Source organism: Megascapheus bottae, chromosome 25 (genome assembly GCF_031878675.1).
Source record: "Megascapheus bottae isolate mThoBot1 chromosome 25, mThoBot2.hap1, whole genome shotgun sequence".
Lineage (NCBI taxonomy): Eukaryota > Metazoa > Chordata > Mammalia > Rodentia > Geomyidae > Megascapheus > Megascapheus bottae.
The window spans coordinates 8,952,742-8,969,273 of record NC_143533.1 but is presented as its reverse complement, the minus strand read 5'-3'; positions in this window follow the sequence as shown (position 1 = coordinate 8,969,273).

Below are 16,532 nucleotides of genomic sequence, written 5' to 3'. Positions count from 1 at the left end.
CTTTTTGGGAAAAAGAAAAAAAGAAAGAAAGAAAGATCCCAAGGCGCTGATGAACAAAGGAAGAAAAAAACAACTCCATACTGCACACCCCTTAGCCCTAAAAACCACTAAACAACCTTCCCACCCCACCCCTCCCCACACACCTGATCCCCCAGCCCAGAAGGGTGCAGCCTCCCATTAGTGCAAAGGATCTCTCTGTAAGCAGGGAGAGATCGGGGAATCCTTAGTCCACACTTCTGCAGAGCTGAGAGGCCAGAGGGGTTCCTAAGACATTTCTGGAAAACCCATTTCCCATCTGGCAGCCCATGGAGCGATTTCTCTACAACCCGTCATTCCTGTGCTTAGTCCCCCAGCCCGCGCTCCTTAAGGAGAGCTGTTGAACAACGTACATATGTGCACACGTGTACACACACACACACACACACACACACACGGGTGGGACTGGCTATCTGTCTGGTATGAAGATCCATTGGGGATGGAGGGAATGTCTTGATCTCCCGTGGGGAGAAAGAGAGCTTCAGGCTAATGGAGAGAAAGAACACTTCAAAGGCGCTGAAGAGCAGGGGATGAAGGAGAGGGTCTTAGAAGTTGGGCTCACCAGGTCCTGAACACGACTTGTCAGCTGACAGGGTCCCAGCCTTCGCCTGTCCTGCCGCCCAGCCAGCAGGCCTTATATAGCACAGCTGGTGGCTCAGCCCACGGCCGCTAGCCACAGGAAACAGCACAGAAACCAGATCCGAGGGCGAGCCTCCCTCCCTTTCCCCGGTCCCCTGCAGTTCTTACAGGCCACATTCCCCATCCAGAACCCTGAGGGTAGGAGTGGAGATTCTGCAGAGCCTGGAGAGGGACCAGGTGGGTGGCTGTCTGCAGAGCCACACACCAAGCCAGGGAGACTGGGATCAGAAGGTGGACTGGGCACAGTGGCACAACCCACTGGGAAAGGAACAAGGGGGAATTCTACATCTGGGTAGCATTTGATGGCTCAGGCATAGTATGTCCTTGCCTAAGCTTTGCCTGCTGACTGCCCCCCCATCCCTCTGGCCCCCGTTCTCCCATGCAGTTAAAGGACGACATATAGACACACATACATGCATTTAGATAGATATAGATGTGTGTGTGGAATATATGGAATATATATTCTATATTCTACGGCTCTCAGGCACCCAGGCTACTTTGACTTCATGACTGGGTATGTCTGGTCTCAGTTGGGTAGCCACTCATCCTCTCTGGCCTCTGAGTTAGCAATCAGGGAACCTCGGAAGGAATAAAGGACAAAGGGCATGGTGGGATGTGGATTAGATCTACCTTGTTCCCTTCCCACTTCCATCCAGGTATCTGCCTGTTTCCAGAGGGACCAGGGAGCCCTCCGGGTATGGATTTCCAAGACTCCGCTGCAGGCTCACATATGTACCCAGGAACGAGTAGTGAGCATGTGTCTCACATCAGGGAGCCTGAGCTGCAGCCTGTGCATCCAGGCTTCACCATCCACTCTCTGGACCCAAGCAGGAGGCATCTTGGGGCGTGGATCTATAACCTTAGCATGCATTAGAATCATTCCAAGTGGCTGGGAATGTGGCTTAATGGAGGAGCGCTTGCCTAGCATGCATGAAGCCCCAGGTTTGATTCCTCAGTACCACATAAAACAGAAAAAGCCAGAAGTAGAAGTAGCATTGTGGCTCAAAGTGGTAGGCTGCTAGCCTTGAGCAAAAGAAACTCAGAGACAGAGCCCAGGTCCTGAGTTCAAGTCCCAGGACTGGCAAAAAAAAAAATACTAGAATTTGAAGCTAAGGCTCTGTGCTTGCTATAAGTCTTCCTTTACGTCAGCTACAAACCCCAGCCCTTTTTTGCTTTAGTTATTTTTTTTCAGATAGGGTCTTCTGTGGCTGAACTCAGGGCCTTGGTGCTGTCTCTCAGCTTTTGTGGCTACCAATTCAGACATCCCTCCACTTGCAATTTTTTTTTTGCTGGTTATTTGATGATTCTTAGTCATAGACTAGATGCCCCCGTTGGAAGCAAAGGATGAAAAGGGAAATGCTCTAGGAACCAGAGCGGGAGCACCCCGAGTCTGGCATCAGATCACAGGTTCAACCCATCAGGCCTGGGCTTCCTGCTTTGTGCCAGCTTCTAGAGGTAGGGCCTGTGGCCCACAGAGTTACTCTTTCCACCTACCCTCACTGAGCTCCCATTCAGAACAAGCAGGCTCAAGGCTGGGCGCTGGAAAACCTTCAGAAGAGAGATGGAAGCATCCTCCCATGGCAACAATCCCATCATGCAACAGGGCTAAAGATTCTCGTGTGCACGTGCACGTGCCTGGGGCCTCCTGTTTCTATGTAGCCGATGTGTGCTTAAGCAGGGGCTTGGCAGTTCCATTTTCTCTGAGCATTGATCACCCTCGACAGGGATCGCTGGGATGGAGAAAGGATGTTTAGTAGCACCTGGCTCCAAGCAGACACAGGGCATAGATCTCCCTTGCTTTCTCTCCTGAAGCCTTATCTCCCTTCCTAGCCACCAGTCCTTGGGCCAAATAGGCCTGGAATTGGCTCCAGCCTCATCCAACTTGTCAGAGTGAAGTGACCAGCGTGGTAGCTTCAGCCGTAGCTTTGACAGCAGATGTCTGAGTTGACTGGGGCTTATGTGAACTTTGCTAGTTTGAGGATCACACAGACAGACAGACAGACAGACAGGCTGAACCACAAGATCTAGAACAAAAGGACAGGAGAAAACCAAGAGCTTGGAAGTCAGCCATCTAGTACTAGCTGTTAGGTTACTGATTTTTTTTTTTTTTTTAATATCAGTCCTAGGGCTTGAACTGAGGGCCTGGGCTCTGTCCTCTGTGTCTTTTACTCAAGGCTAGCCCTCTACCACTTGAACTACTGCTCCATTTTTTCCCATATATTTTATTGTAATTAATAGAAGGGTTACATTATATTTACCAGATAGAGGGTGCATTGCTTCACATACATTGATTGGATTTTTTTTTTTTTGCAGTTTTTTAGTGGAGATAAGAATCTCACAGCTGGGAAGCAGTGGCTCACACCTGTAATCCTACCTATTCAGGAGGCTGAGATTTGAGGTTCAAAGCCAATAAAGACAGGAAAGTTTGTCTCCAATAAGCTACACAGAAAAAAAAAAAAAACAGAAGCAGCACTGTGACCCAAGTGGTAGAGCTCTAGCCTTGAGCAAAGAAGCTCCAGGATAGCACCTAGGCCCTGAGTTCAAGCCCCAGTACTGACAACATATAAAAATGAAAGAGTTTCACATGCTTTCCTGCCTGGGCTGGCTTTGAACCCTAATCTTCAGCTCTCAGCCTCATTCAGTAGGTAAGATTACAGGTATGAGCCACGAGCGCTCAGCAGATAACTGATTCTGATGTGCAATTTGGATTAGCACCCAGCCAATCCTAGCTTCAGTGATCCCTGGAATTGCAGCAGACACAGCACATGGGGGAGAGAAAAGAAGAAATCATAGCTCAAAGGAATTTGATGAGGAAGGCCAGAGTGAAACCATAAGACCAACAAGGCTGGTTTAGAAAAAAACGAAAGCCAGGTGCAGTGGCTCAAGCTTGTAATTCTAGCTACTTGGGAATCATGGTTCAAGGCCAATCCAAGCATAAAATGTTGAGAGACTCCATCTTAAGCAGTGGCTGGGTATAATAGTATATATACCTGTTATTCTCAACAACTCAGGGAAGTACAAATAGGAGGATCACAGTCCAAGTGAGGTTAATATAAAGCAAGGCCTACCATGAAAATAAGCCCTGGGTTTGATTCCTTGGTACCACTAAGAAAAAGCCGGAAGTGGTGCCATGGCTCAAGTGGCAGAGGATTAGTCTTGAGCAAAAAGTGTCCAAGGACAGTGCCCAGGCCTTGAGTTCAAGCCCCAGGACTGGCAAAAAATGTGGCTGAAGGTGTGGCTCAAGGGATGGGGTACTTACTCAGTAAGCATAAAATCTTGAATTTAATACCCAGAAGAAGAAGGAAAGAGGAGGAGGAGGAGGAGAAGGAGAAGGAGGGGGAGAAGGAGGAAGAGGAGAAGGAGGGGGAGGAGAAGGAGGCCAGCTCCTGAGCTTCTTTTTTAACTCAAGGCTAGTGCTCTACTACTTGAGTGCAGTTCCACTTTGTTTGGTAGTTTATTGGAGTAGAGATAAGAATCTCTGCCAGGGGTGGCTTTGAACTGTGTTCATCAGATCTCAGACTCCATAGTAGCTAGGATTACAGGTGTGAGTCACAAGAGCCTAGTAGAGCCTTCCCCCCTCCCCAAGGCTAGTGCTCTATTTTTTGAGCCACAGCTTCATCTGGCTACTTTAGTTCACTAGAGATAAGAGTCTTTTGGACTTTTCCACCTGGGCTGGCTTTGAAACCTGATCCTCAGATCTCAGCCTGCAGAGTAGCAAGGCTTCTAGGCATGAGCCACGTTGGTACTGAGTAGGACTACTTTAAAAAAGGGTGGGCTGTCAAAACACTCTGGGTGCTGGCATGCCAAGATGGATAAAATGTATCAAGTGCTTCTCTCCTCCAGCCTGACTAGGAAAGGCTGTTATTTCCAATTAACTATCAGAAAACTAGAAGTGGAGCTGTGGCTTCACATGGTAGAAGTGCCGGCTTTCAGTTGAAGAGCTCAGGAACAGCATCTAGGCCCAGAGTTCAAGCCCCATGACCCATCAAACAAACAAAAAAGCAATGTCAGTAGAATGAGATTGATAGATGTCACACATGTCACCAAAGATAAGCACAGACTGCCTGACACAGGCAGGGCAACCCAACCTGAGCCTGGCTGTAAACAATATTCCATTGTGGGCCTCGCCTATAAGACTCTAAGGCCAAGCTGTGAGGTCAAGAAAGGTTAGGAGCTCAGAAGACTAAAAACTGTATCCTGTGAAAGTCAAACTGTCTAAGCAAGACAGATGTAGAGCTGTTTGAATATTAAAAGAAAAAAAAGGCTTGAGACCTTGGGTAAGGGAATACTTATTCTATTTTCTGCCCATACCTGCAGGCACCCCCATATACTAAACTCATGTAACCCCTGTCTGCTAGCTCAGATCCTATAAAAACCTTGACTCCAAGCCCACCCCCTGGACACAGCCTCTGTACCTGCGGGAACAATCTAAGTCCCTCGCTGCAGTCCTAGCCTGTTGAGATTGAGTCCAACCTGTTTCCTTCTTTTCTCTTCTATTTTTCTAACAGTCTTCATGTTGGAGGAGAATTCGAGGGTGGGAGAGAAGCTAGTGGAACAGCAGAGGAACAGTTAGCTTGACTGAGGGCTACCAGGAAGGTACCAAGAGGAAGTGATCGGTACTTAGGCTGAGTTTTGTTACAAATAAATACCTGTGAGCGGTAACACAAATCTGGAGGCTGGCATTTGAGCATATTGGCTGTGTGTTTGGAAAGAGATTAACAGAGACACATGCAAATAGGTTTACTGTCCCCAAAGGCCTCTTTTCTTCCACTCCTATCATATACACCTCAGACATACAAGGTAACAGGGAATGGACAAGAATTCCTGGTGGCAGAGAAAAGAGCCGGGTGCCGTGGTTTATGCCTATAATCCAAGATATTCAGGAGGCTGAGGTCTGAGGATTACAATTCAAAGCCAGCCTGGGCACTAAAACATCCGGGAGATTCTTATCTCCAATTAACCACCAGAAAACCAGAAGTGGTGCCATGGCTCAAGCGGTAGGGCGGTAGCCTTGAGCTGAAGTGCTCAGGGACAGCCCAGAGTTCAAGCCTCACCATCGATGGGGTGGGGGGGGGGGGAGAAGAAAAAGAAAAAAAAAAGCTCAGGGACAATGCCTAGGCCCTGAGTTCAAGTTCCAGGACCAGTACACACACACACACACACACACACACACACACACACACACACACACACACACACAGATAGCCCCTTCCTCAATGGATCCTCCTTAGAGTGCAAGGGGAAACCCAGGACTTCCATGCGGCCTGGGAAACCAGGAAAAGCTTGCTCTGTCTCTGAAGATAGAGGTAACCTGGGAGAAAGGATGTGGGTGGCTCCTGGCTGACCCCCCTCTTGTCCCTGGGTCCCCCATCAAAAGGACATCCCTCCTTTTCCCTGTACTTTCTGGCCCTGAGGCGAACCTTGTTGGCGCCAGTGACCTGTTAATATTTTCCACTCCTGGCGGTTATACAACATTTCACCTCAAAAATGCTTCCACCCCCTCACCAAAGGGCGCGTCTGTCCAGGGAGAAGAACCAATGGAGGTGACCCACCCGTGTTCTGGGTCTTGGAGCAGCCACAGCCCAACCCACAGAAGAAGGGGTGACAGAAATGTCATCCCAGCCAGGGAAAGCTCCATGGTCCCACGGGAAGCCAAGGTGGTTTAAAATCTGGTTTTCTTTCTTTTTTCTTTTCTGGCAATCGTGGGCCTTGAACTCGAGGCCTGGATGCTATCCCTGAGCTCTTCTGCTCAAGGCTAGCAGCACTCTACCACTTTAAGCCACAGTACTACTTCTAGTTTCCTACTGGGTCATTGGAAATAAGAGTGGCTTCAAACCACGATCCTCCGATCTCAGCCTCCTGAGTAGCTAGGAAGACAGGCGTGAGTCTGTGCCCATTTGTTTTTTTAGTCTATTTCTTCTTAACTGTGTTTCATACATTCGTTTAGAGCCCTCAGTGTCTTCGCCTCACAGCTGCGACATTCCCTGGGACACTCAAGGCCCTAACTGACTTCTTCTACCCCCCACCTCCCACCCCAGCTCATCTCCCCACCTTACCCCACGCCCAGGCTCCATCCACAAGGTTCTTCTGCTTACTCCAGATTAGACCAAGCTCTTCGCCTCCTCAAGTGCTCAGCATTGCCTGTCCCTTCTCTTGGAGAACAATTCCCATAGTTCCTTTCTCATTCTTTGGTGGTGGTGCTCTTGCTATTTTTGCCCAAGAATAGGACTTGAACTTGGTATTTGATGGTTTTGCTTATTGGCTGGTATTCTACCACCTCAGCCACACCTCCAACTCCTAGAGTAAGTTGTATTTCCTTTCTTTCCTTCCTTCTTTCTTCTCCTTTCTCATCCTCAATCCCATTTTTCATCGTGTCTAGAATCTTCCCTGGCCATTTCATAAAAGTAAGGTCTGCAGGGTGCTGTCTCCCACAGAATTCCTTCTATTTCCTTCAGGATGTAAAATACATAGATCACACTCTGTCATTCTTGTTTCCTTCTTGGCAGCTCTCCAAAAGCCAGTATCTTGTCCATCTTGTTCCTGCTGGTATCCAGCACAAGGTTTGACACAAGCCAGGTGGCAAATGACTATTGAAGGAGAAAGTACACCTGATCGATTCATTGACTTACTGCTTAGTTACTCACTAGTGGGACAGGTTTGGTTTGGTTTTGTTCTGGTGGTTGCTTCTAGAGTTGAAATTCAAAGCTTTGTGCTTCCTAGAGAGGTACACACCAGCCTTTTTGGTTCCGTTGTTCAGATAGTTTGTTAGCTTTTGTGTTTTGTTTTACCCTGGTTAGCCTGGACCAAGAGTCTTCTACCATAGTTGGGAAACAATGGAAATAGTATACACAGACATACACCACAACTCCCAGCTTGTTGATTGACGTGGGTGTCTCACTACCATTTTGCCTGAGCTGGCCTTAAAACATAATCCTCTTGATCTTCACCTCGCTACTGCTGGGATTATAGATATGAGCTACCACACCCAGCCCTATCGGTGATTTTCCTGCAAGTCTATTGTGTGAGGTTTGGAATCATCCTGAACCAGGTGCCCTCTCCACCCACCCCCCCGAAAATACTGAGTCGGCTGCTTGCTATGTGGAATAAGTCTGTGTGTCTGGGGAAAAAAAAATCTATGAATTCCTCAGGGAAACCCAAAGACGACGACTTAGACCAGATGCTGATGGCTCACGCCTGCAATCCTGGCTACTCAGGAGGCTGGGATCACAGTTCTAAAGCTAACCTGGCTGGAAAGTTTTTGAGACGCTTATCCTCAATGAACCCCCAAAAAACCACAAGTGTCACTGTGGCTGAAAGTGGTAGACTGCTACCCTTGAACAAAAGACATCAGGGACAGTGCCCAGGCTGTGAGTTCAAGTCCCATGAATGAGAGGAGGAGAAGGAAGAAAGGGAGGAGGAAGAGGAGGAGGAGGAGGAGGAGGAGGAGGAGGAGGAGGAGGAGAAGGGGGAAGAGGAGGAGGAGGAGGGAAGCCTTCCTCCCAGAAACTTCTGGCCATGTGTGTACTTCAGAGTCTCACTGCTACATCCTCTCTTGCCAGGAGGTGAAATAGGGGTGGAGCGGGGGCTGGAGAGAAGCTGTGGAACCTTCCTGACCCTCTGGCAGTGGTTCTATCCCATAAAAGCCTCACCTGGGGGCTGAGGAGGAGGGACAGAGAAAGCTTTGTGGCTTCCTCTCTGTCCCTGCCCAACCACCCCAGACTAGTGCTCTGTGATCATGGAAACTCTCCTGAGGGACAAGAAGTCACTGTCCCAGGACAGAGGCCACCACGCACGTTGCCACTCACTGTCCACTCTGCACGAATGGCAGGACCTGAACTTCCACTCTTAAGAGTCCATTTCTTTCCTCCCAGCCTTCCTTTGCGCCAGGCCCAGCTCCCCAGAGGCCTTCCAGGTTAGTGGAACTGGACTATGCATGCCAGGATACCCCAAGAAGACCTTCTACTGGGGAACCCCAAATATGCTTGGGGTGTTTCCTTAGGCCAAGCAGAGAAAGGCATCCAAGAGGCTGGTGGGGAAAACAGCTGTTCAGAGTAAGTGGACAGCCACCACCTGACCAGAGAGCCTTCCATCTCGTTCTCAGACAAACTCCATGACCCAGAGGTCCCGTTCCCAGTGACATCATCCTCTCTCACACTGTAGACGGAAATGAGCTCAGGGTGGCCCTCAGAGGCGGCCTGTTTACTTACAAAGACCCTGGCTGTCAGCAAAGCTGTAACCAGACATTCCCTGTCCTGGCCAGTATGAAGCAGAAATTTCCTTAAACACATTACTTTGGCCAATGTCTCATTTATGTTAGAAAAAAAAATTAAATAATTTTTCTTCTTTTCAATAGGAAAATTCCCAGTTTAAGGAAGGCACTGGTGGCTCATACCTGTAATCCCAGCTACTCCGGAGGCTGAGATTTGAGGATTGAGCCTTGAAGCCAGGTAGGGTAGGAAAGTCTGTGAGACTCTTAATCACACACACACACACACACACACACACACACGCAGTTTTGCCCAGTACTGGTGGCTCACGTCTATAATCCTTGGTACTCAGGAGGCTGAGATCTGAGGATCACAGTTCAAAGCCAATCCAGGCATAAAGTCTGTGAGACTCTTCTCTCCAATAAACTACTCAGAAAAAGCCCGAAGTGGCGGCGTGACTCAAGTGGTACAGTGCTAGCCTTGAGTATCAAGAGGCTTAGGGACAGTACGCAGACTCTGAGTTCAAGCTCTAGAATAATTGGGGGGGGGGGGGAACCTCCTCCCAGAAGGTCTTTTGCAAACTAAGTTATTCCCATCTCTTTGGTAAATCTCTAGAGCTAGGAGACCCCCAAACCACACCTCAGTGGCCTGTGAGGGAACGGGAGGGAAGGCCCTCTCCCAGCCTGCCCCAGGGCCTGAGGGCCACCCTAAACTCACTCCCACAGCGGCTCCCAGCTCAGCAACCGCAGCTGCACCCTGGACCCCTCCCTCATTCTCTGCAGGTCATGGATATTTCAGGAGAGCCCCAGATAGCTGCCAGCTTTAACCGGATCCAGGGGTTTCCCAGGATGGACACCCTGCTGGAGGAGAACTCTCCCCTGCCTTCCCAAAACGCATCTCGTGTGGGCTCCCAGCTAGAACTCAGCCCTTCTAGAGGGGACAGGAATCATGTAATCCAAGATCCTAAAATCACCTATATCAGCAGGAGGGTGATCCTCTCCTCCCCCCCCCCCACAGTTATCAGGCATGGCAAACAGCTGCCCTGGCTGTCCTGGTCACTGCTGGGGTTGGGCGGGCAGGTGCAGGCATGTCTGGGAGCTGAGGCCTGACCTGACCCAGCTCTGCTTTGAGACAGATTCTGCTGAGTCCAGGGTCTCTTGTAGCCCCGCCCACCCACCCAGGGGCTGGGGGCGGAGTCAGGCAGGAGGAAAGTTCAAGTTGTGTTTCACCCTGCTTATGTGTATGTATGCCATAGACTGGGAAGATTCAATGGGTCCAAATCAGAGGGAGGGGAGGAGAGGTGGAGAAAGAAGCTTCCACTGAAATCACAGCCAGAGCCAACCCAAGAGACTTATCTCCAATTAACTACTCAAAAACCAGAAGTGAAGCGGTTGTTCAAAGTCCTAGAGTGCTAGCCTTGAGCACAAAAGCTCAAGGACAGTGTCCAGGCCCTGAGTTCAAGTCCTGCAACCATATTAAAAAAAAAAAATCACCAGGGCCGGGAGTTTGGCCTAGTGGTAGAGTGCTTGCCTAGCATGCACGAAGACCAGAGTTCGATTCCTTGGTACCATATACATTGAAAAAAGCTGGAAGTGGTGCCGAGGCTCAAGTGGTAGAGCTGTAGCCTTGAGAAAGTCCAAGGACAGTGCTCAGGCCCTGAGCCCAAGCCCAGGACTGGCAAAATAAATAAATAAATAAATAAAAATCACAGCCAGGCTGGGTGCTGGTGACTCACACCTGTAAAGTACTGCTACTCAGGAGGCTGAGATTTGAGTGCTGTGGTTCAAGGCCAGCCTGGAGAAAAAGTCCATGAGACTCTTATCTCCAATAAATCCCCCCCCAAAAAAGCCATACATGGAGTTGTGGCTTAACTGTAGAGTGTCAGCCTCTGTGAAATAGCTAAGGGATGGCACTACACCCTGAATTCAAGATGAAGATGAGATGGAAGAAGATGAAGAGAGGGGAGGGCTCAGGGGAAGAAGAAAATGAGGAGGGAGGAGGAAGAGGAGAAGAGAACACAGAGAGACCCCATCCACAGGTGTACATCCACAGTGACATGGAGTCACACTAGTCTCAGTCCACAGCATGTCTACCTAGAACCCAGCTCTTAAGCAGCAACACAGCCAAAGCCAGATGAACGGCATAAACTGCCTCTGATCCACCCAAAAGCAGAGCCATTGGCCTGAGACAGACTCAGGGGCAGGGAAGGGGGGAGACACCTGCCCACAGAGACCCCCCCCCCGAGGAATCCCACACTGTCTGCTCCCACCTCTTTTGTCTGCATTTCAGGGGCTCCTAGAGGAATTGGTCCAGCCCTGCAATCTCCCCCACAATCGCAGTGTCAAAAAAGCAGATGGGGAGTGTTGAGGCTGCTTTCTTGTAGTCTCGCCAAGTCCAGGTTGGGCTTCACTCTGGGTAATGGCAGAGCCCCACATAGGCGCTGTTGCCCCAGCTCTGTTTCCGATGCGATGATTTAGGAGCACCTGGCGAAATGCTTTGCCAAGGGGCCTTCTTCCTCAGGAAATGGCTTCACCAACAGCCTGATCTCCAAAACAGACGGAGGATGAAAACACGCTATGTCCCAAACCACAAGCTCGTCACTGCAGCCACAAGGTCCAGAGTTAGCAGGCTGTAAGAACGAAAGACGGCAGCTTCTAATCTTACTTCTATCCTAACTGTCAGTGTCTACTTCTACGAAACCAGCTATTGATGCTCTGCGCACTGATGGCTCAGACCTGTAATCCTAGCTACACAGGAGGCTGAGCTCTGAGGATTACAGTTCAAAGCCAGTCCAGGCAAGAAAGTTTAGGAGACGCTTATCTCTAATGAACCAGAAGAAAACCAGAAGGAGAGCTGTGGCTCAAAAGGGTAGAACACTAGACTTGAGCAAAAGAGCTCAGGGACAGCACCCAGGCCCTGAGTTCAAGCCCCAGGACTCACAAAAAATCAGTTGTTTAGATGGGTTGACCACAGATTCAGCAGAGGTGAAGGGGCTGGGATCTCAGGGACAGTGGCCTATTTATTTCCTCTTTACTGACAACTGTCATCACAAACACAAGGCTGTGTCCAAAGGGGCTTCTGGCTGAAGTACCTGGTACAATCCCTGGTCAAATAGGAATGTCCTGTCTAACCTGGACATGCTCAGTAACCTCTTCTTCCTCCCCTTCCCCTTGGCAGGTCCCCCAGGCTGCTGCTGGAAGTGGACACGGGGGCTGCAGCCCCAGCGGCCAGTACAGCCAAGACAGGAATGAGGCTCCATACAGATGGCCAGACTCAGACAGGGAGAGGCGTTTATTCTCTCATGTCCAAACGTTTCAGAGCATCGGGAGGACTTGGCTGTTGGAAATCCCTGGATACATGGTGTCAGAGAAGCCCTAATCAGATCAGGCTGAGCTCTGAACAAGGCGGGGAGGGGGGGGAGACCCTCCCCCCACACACGCCCAACTGCCTCTCATTCAATGCCATGTGAGTCTCTGAATTTGCCTCCTGATTCTGCAGTGATGAAGAGGGACAGGGCAACCAGATGTGAACTCAGGACTGAGGCAGGAAGATGATGAGTTCAAGACTACCCTGAGTTATAGTGTCTCAAAAACCAATCAGCAGCTGGCCTGGTTGGCTCACACCTAGTCTTAGCTATTCAGTAGGCTGAGACCTGAAGATCGCTGTTCAAATCCAGCTTGGACAGAAAAGACCACCCCCCACCCCAGACTCTTTTTTTTTTTTTTGTAGGTCATGAGGCTTGAACTTGGCCTCAGTGCTGTCCCCGAGCTCTTCAGTTCAAGGCTACTGCCCTACCCCTCAGCCTGGGCATTGTCCCTTGGCACTTCAGCTTAAGGCTACCACCCTACCCTTGAGCCAAGCCCCACTTCCCATTTTCTAGAGGTTAATTGGAGATAAGAGTGTCAGGTCGTTTTGTGACTGGGCTGGCTTTGAACCGTGATCCTCACATCTCAGCCTCCTGAGTAGCTAGGGTTACAGGCATGAGCCACCAGCACCGCTCAGACTCTTATCTCCAATTAACCACTCAAAAGCTAGAAGTGGCGTTATGGCTCAAGTGGTAGAACACTAGCCTGGAACACAAAGAGGTCATGAACTTGAGTTCAAGTCCAACCAACAACCAAAAAAGTATGAATAAACCATCAAACCAATAGTTGGACCTTTCTCAACACCATTATAATTTTTAAATGCAGCACAAGATTCTGCCTCACGCATCTCATCAGCTCCTCCCCCCAACCCCAAATATACTTTTCTGCTGGGAACAAATGGGATTCCTGGAAACCAAGCCACATCACCTACCCACAGTGCCTTGTTTATTATTTTCTTCTCAAGTATAATTTAATCCCGTTTTGGGTGACAATCTACCATTACTCTCCACTATCCTGGGAGGAGTTTTTTTGCATCTTTTCATCCATTTCACTCCGTTTTCATCCATTCACTCAGCAAACTTTTTTTTTTCCTATGCCAAAGCTGAAGCTTGAACTCGGGGTTAAGGAGCTGTCCTTTTGTCCTTTAGCTTTTTCACTCAAGGCTGCCACTCTAACACTGGACTCACAGACTCACCTGTGGCTTTTGATGGTTAATTGGGGATAAGAGCCTCATAAACTTTTCTTTGGGGCTTGGCTGGCTTTGAACTGAGGTCCTCAGGCTCCTGAATAGCTGAGATTGTAGGCATGAGCCACTGATACCTGACTCACATTTTTCTTGCTCTTTTCCATGATTCCTCAGGACTACCTACACAGAAAAAGGCTGAAGTAGTGTGGTACCTCAAGTGGTAGAGTGCTAGCATTGAGCAAAAGAAGCTCAGAGGACAGTTCCCTGAGTTCAAGCCCCAGGACTGACAAAAAAAAAAAGTCTCAAGGACTTTTCTGTCTGGGCTGGCTTTGAACCTGGATCCTCAGATCTCAGCCTTCAAAGTAGCTAGGATTATAGGTGTGAGTTATCAGTGCCCAGTTGCAAGATTTTTTTCCCCTAATACTGCATAGTTCCAATGAGTGACACGAAGTACTCTCAGTAAAGCCTCACTTCTCCTCCAATCTATGGACCCTGCCGCGGAACACTGGACATTTTCAGAAAAGCCTTTCCAGGTGGAGAAGGGCGCCAGCAGAGTGGGTGGAGATGGCAGTTTCTATCTTGTTTTGGAATGTGGGATATTTTGTTTTTTCCTCTGCATGCGCCCAGTGTCAGGTTGGAGATGCATGCAAAGGAGTGGGGGCCTTTTCTAACCAGATCAGGGTAGAGGCAGCCCAGGACACTGTCTGCATGGCACATAGTCCCAGACAGTTTGGAAACAAACAGAAACCCATGGGGGCGGGGGGGGGGGGGGGAGAGACTGACAAAGAGAAAAACAAACAAAAGACAAGAGATGGAAAACTGGGCACTGGGATGGAGTAGAAAGGAGGGCATTGGGGAAAAACATGGGGAGCTATGCAGGGGTTTAGGGAGAGTGCTCCTGTTTGGGGCATGAGTCACTGAATCACCAAGCCCCGGGGCCTAAGCATCGTCACCATGACAACCCGGGAGGGTGGGGAGGCCGATTCTAAGCCAATACAAATCTCTAGGGCTTAGCAGTGCATGGGCTCAGATGCCATGGGGCCATGTTCTGAAGAAAGATAACTTCATCAATCACAGTCTTGATTTTGATTGCTTGTCCTGGGACTTGAACTCAGGGATCATGGGTGCTGTCCCTGACCCTCTTTGAGCTTAAGGCTAGTACTCTACCACTTGAGTCAAAGCACTACTTGTGGCTTTTTTCTAAGTAGTTTATTGGAGATAGGAGTCTCAAGGACTTTCTTGCCTGGGCTAGCTTCAAACCACAATCCTGAGATCACACCTTCTGAGGAGCTAGAAATATAGGTGTGAGTCACCAGTAGCAGGCTTCAATCATAATCTTCAAGTACCAACTCCCCACCCACTCCTGGCTTTGCAGACAATCTTGTTTAATGGAATGGATTCATCTGAAATGACACTGAAAGCTACGAGTTGATGGCTCACACCTATTATCCTAGCTATTCATCGGCCAAGATCTGAGGATCAAAGTCCAAAGCTAGCCAAGACCAAGAAAGTCCATGAGATTCTTATCTCCAATTAATCACCAAAAAACTGCAAGTAACACAAAGGCTCAAGTGGTAAAATGCTAGCCTTGAAAACAAAAATTCAGGGACAATGCCCAGGCCCTGAGTTCAACCCCCAAGCAGGGAACAAAGAAAAAGATATTGAATCGACCCTCTGACGTGTCTTTCTCCTCTACACACTTCTTATGTATTCAAAACCCCACTGGGCCCTTCCTAGCATGCCTTTCATCTGGGAGACCCACTCACCATCTCTTCCAGAGTGGTACTCTGGACAGTGGCACTGATGACAAATGCTCTGAGGACATTACATTTCATAACACCAAGACATTAGGGGCCCCAACTGAATGCCCATTCAGTCTCCTCTGCCATCCAGTCCCAGGCAAACTCTTGTCCTGTGGGTATTTCACTCTAGGAAGAGGTTACTTCTTTCTCCATTGATGAGGCACGAGGCCCCGCCACAGCCTTCGGAGCCCCCAACCCTGCCCCCCACCACTCTGGCCTATCCTACAGCCCTTGAACTTTTGAGATCTGCCTTGGGTTGAGGGTGTCTAAGCCTCATTCAGAGTTTTCCTTCTTCCTATCTCTCCATTCATAGGTCCCCAGAGATTGCCCACGGTGTGCCCATTACCCTAGTTCTGAGCTGATGTAACTCCTCAGAGCCCCAAATGGGTTTTGTCCTTAAGGCTCACACTATACTTTTTTTTTTTTTTTTTGATGCTGATCCTAGGGCTTGGGCCTGGGTGCTGCTGTCCCTGAGCTTTTTTGCTAGCACTTCACCACCTGAGCCACTGCTCTACTACTGGCTTTTTCTGTGATTAATTGGCAATGAGTCATTTGGATTTTTCTGCCTAGGCTGGCTTTTGACTGTGACCCTCGGAAATTTCATCCTCCTGAATACCTAGAATTACAAGTGTCAACCACTAACACCAGCTTTTCTTTTCTCTTTGGCCAGTCCTGGGGCTTGAATTCAAGGCTTGAGCACTGTCTCTGAGCTTCTTTTGCTCAAGGCTGGCACTTTACCACTTGAGCCACAGTACCACTTCCAGCTTTTTCTGTTATATGGTACTGAAGAATCGAACACAGGGCTTCATGCATGCTAGGCAAGCACTCTACCACTAAGCCACATTCCCAATCCACGCCCAGCTTTTGACTATAACATGCTGAACAGAGCAAATTTGTGATGAAGCTGAAAATAGTCAGACCTTAGTAATTAGGAAAATACCTTTATTTTTTTAAATGTTCCAATATTCAATGTAAAAACTGTGACAGTGGCTCTTTCACAACTTTACAAAGTATAGAAAATAATTTTTTCCCTACTTTTAATTTTTTTTTGGGTGGGTCTTGGGGCTTGAACTTGGCCTGGGTGCTGTCCCTGAGCTCTTTAGCTCAAGGCTACCACCCTACCCTTGAGCCAAGCCCCATTTCCCATTTTCTAGAGGTTAGTTGGAGATGAGAGTCTCAGGTCCTTTTGTGCCAGGGCTGGCTTTGAACCTTGATCCTCAGATCTCAGCCTCCTGAGTAGCTAGGATTCAGGTGTGAGCCACTGCACCCTGCTAATTTTTTTCGTGCCAGTACTGTG